This window comes from Eubalaena glacialis, chromosome 12, assembly GCF_028564815.1.
Source record: "Eubalaena glacialis isolate mEubGla1 chromosome 12, mEubGla1.1.hap2.+ XY, whole genome shotgun sequence".
Lineage (NCBI taxonomy): Eukaryota > Metazoa > Chordata > Mammalia > Artiodactyla > Balaenidae > Eubalaena > Eubalaena glacialis.
In genome coordinates, this window is record NC_083727.1 from 50,566,403 (window position 1) to 50,570,178 (window position 3,776).

Here is a 3,776-nt window from a genome sequence, read left to right on the forward strand (position 1 = left end):
AGGCACCCAGTCTATGGTATTTTGTTATGCAGTCCAAACTGACTAGTACAGTGAGCACATTCCAAATAAAGGTAATCACATCCTCCTTGGTATTACCTCCTTTTAGTAAACTTTCTTTCTTTCACCAAAGTCAGACATTTACATAGTTTTAAAAGTCAAATTATACTACAAAGCATATAATAAAAATAGTAATCTATGGCTCTCCCCAAATTCCTAGCTTGAGCCTAGCTCCCCAGCAAAAAAAAAAGCATTCTCAACTCTTCCAATTATTTCTTATTAGCTGGGGGCCCACTCAGTGATTCCAAGTAATGTTTACAGCACTCCTCCCTGATTTATCAGTTTTATACAGTAATTATTGACTTCCTATTATGAGGATTTAGCATTCTGTTACCCTGCCATCACTTTCCCAGCTTGCAACCTTGCAGTTCAGTGATACCACATTTTCAGTGAATGTTCAGTGTTTACATTATTTTTATCACAAGGCTGTCCTTCACTGCCAACCCAAACATATAATACAATTCCATTTCCTTTCTTATACAATTTTCTTGTTTTCCCAGATATTAATTGCCTTTTTCTTTTTCTAGCTTGGTTTTTATATCATCACAAATTCTTCAATAGAACAATAAAACACCTCTGAATGCTATTTTCCATAAAATTAAATCATCACTTACCTCATATTTGTTTCTGCTATCATAGTTTTAATGCCGATGAGTTTTATATCATTCTCCCAACATTCCTTTTTTTCTCTCTTTTTGGTCCTCTGCTGCTGGATTTAGTGCTTTATGTACATTCTGTCGATGAATCCTCTCAACATCTCTGCAAGGTAGTTATTATCCCCACTTCGCAATGATGAGGAAATGGAGGTTCAGAAAGGTAAAGTAACTAAGGTCACACAGCTGGTATACGCCAGAGCTGAGTTTTGCTTTGTTTTCTTGTTTGTTTGTTTTTAAAATTTATTTATTTATTTTGGCTGTGCAGTGCGGCTTGTGGGATCTTAGTTCCCCAATCAGGGATCGAATCCAGGCCCTCGGCAGTGAAAGCCCAGAGTCCTAACCATGGGACCGCCAGGGAATTCCCTGTTTTTTTAAATTTTAGTAAAAAAAAAACAAACACAAAACGTGAAATCTGCCCTCTTAACAATTTTAGTGTATAGTACAGTATTATTAGCCACATCTATATCTTGTACAGCAAATCTATACAACTTTTTCATCTTGCATGCCTGAAACTCTGTGCCCACTGAACAGCAACTCCTCTCATTTCCCCTTCCCTCCAGCCCTGGCAACCACCATTCTCCTTTCTGCTTCTATGAGTTTGACTACTTTAGATACCTCATGAAAGAGGAATCATGCAGTATTTGTCCTTCTGTGACTGGCTTCTTTTTCTTAGCATAATGTCCTCAATTTTCATTTCTACTGTAGCATGTGACAGGGTTTCCTCCTCTTTTAAGGCTGAAAAATATTCCGTTGTATGTAGTATACGCCACATTCTCTTTATCCATTTATTTGTCTACGGACATTTAGGTTACTTCTACTGCTACTTCTTGGCTAGTGTGAATAACATTCCTTTTCAATAGCAGGCTCTTTTTGGTTTGGGGATACATTCTCTCCAAGGCTATTAAGACTTTTTGTTTTTTTTTTGTTTTTTTAAATTTTATTTATTTAAGGCTGTGTTGGGTCTTCGTTTCTGTGCGAGGGCTCTCTCTAGTTGCAGCAAGTGGGGGCCACTCTTCATCGCGGTGCGCGGGCCTCTCACTATCGCGGCCTCTCTTGCTGCGGAGCACAGGCTCCAGACGCGCAGGCTCAGCAATTGTGGCTCACGGGCCTAGTTGCCCCGTGGCATGTGGGATCTTCCCAGAGCAGGGCTCGAACCCGTGTCCCCTGCATTGGCAGGCAGACTCTCAACCACTGCGCCACCAGGGAAGCCCCAAGACTTTTTGTTTTTAGTTTTCCTTTCTCTTTCTGCTGACTTTGGTTTTTTTGCTGTTTATTTATTTTGATTTCTATTTTTCATGTTAAAAACATTCCTCTAACGTCTGAGTATACTTTTTGTTTTTTTGTTTTTGGCCGCGAGGCTTGCGGGATCTTAGTTCCCCGACCAGGGATTGAACCTGTACCCAGGGATTGAACCCGTACCCTCAGCAGTGAAAGCACAGAGTCCTAACCACTGGACCCACAGGGAACTCCCTGAGTATACTGTTCACTAAATGTTAAAAGGTTGACTGAAGCTCTATGTGGCCATGGGGGGAGGGGCTTGTCCATGTATGTGTAGACTTTAGGCTGGGGATCTGTAGGATTATGGGATGATTCAGGAAGGACCTGGATTTCTTCTTCCATTCCCCAGACCCCAGAAGTGCCACCTGTCATTATAGACATATCTTTTCATTGGGGCCATTCATCTTTTCCAGAATCTACTAGTCTCCTGCCTGAGGACTGTACACCTGGTGTCAGCCTCCTGGAAGTGGGGACAGAGGAAGAGGGCAGAGAGTCACGTGGTTCAGATGTCGATGTTCACTCTCAGAACAGCACTTTGCCCCACTCTCTGCTATGACTGCAGCCCCTCTAGGTCCTGCTCTCCAACAATGTCTCCTACCTACTTGGGTACAGAGGAGTAGCCTCTTAGCTAGTTCAGTTGGCGAGTGACCTGGGATCTAATCTCTTCTTAAACAGAATTTCAACCAAACCTCTTGTGTTTCATGTCGTGCCCACCATCACATCCCATAGTTCAGGTGTCTCCGATTCTCCATCCTCTGTAGGCACTTGGTAGTCAGATTTCTTCCTCTCCTGCCTCTATTTTCCATCCTGCCAAATTCGATGATATTTCACATTTGTTGTGGTTTCCTCCCCAGTTTTCTGTGTCCTTTGGGGTTTATGCATATTTATTTGTATTCCTTTACTGTCGTTTCAGTGCAGTTTCAGGAGGAAGCAGAGGTAAACATCCACGTTCAATTCACCGTGTTTAGTTAGAAGGTCACTCCCTGCCATGTCTTTAGCTCATAGATGCTGCTGCACTACCCTTGTGCTCTAATCCTTTGTGGCTTGTCCACCTTCCCTGTGGACTACGGTTTTCCTGAGGGCAGCAGTTTCTTTGCATCCCCAGCCCCTAACATAGATGGCATGCAGTAATTATTCATCCGGTTAAATGGAACTTAATTTACATAGTTGGTGCTGCCCAAAAAGCTAGGAAATAAATGACCACCTAAGGCCTCCCTCACCATCCTCCCATTCTCTGTTGAAGATAATCCTGATGAAAGAATTTTTTCAAGATTGAAGCAGAAATAGCGAACTCCTGCTCATATAGTGCCTTGTTTATAATATGTACAGCCTTTTCTGACTCTTTCAGAGAAGTGCTTATTTTACTTAGAAGTAATTGCTTTTCAAAGGCTGGCAATTCTCATTAGTTACCAGGTGAGTGACTCTTAATAAGAAAAGTCTCCTGTGAGATAGGAAAAGCAATGGCACAAAAATGTATAGTGGGGGTTTTTCCCACCTTGCAAACCAAATAGCTCCTGTGCTACGCATAATTGAAAGAAAATTGACATGTATTATCTAAGGTGCATTTTTTCCATGCACACAAAGAGAACTGGGCATGCAGAGGTGAGACCTTTGAGGTCCAGAAAAGAGCTGTGCTGAGGAGAGCACTTCCCTCTTACAGAGATGTAATGGGGCGTCATTTCTCTGCTTCTGGGGAAGAATTTTGAAACAGTTCTGTCAGCAGGGTTGGCTCCTTCCAGAAGCTCTGAGACTCCATGTCCTGCCTCTCTCCTAGCTCCTTGTGGT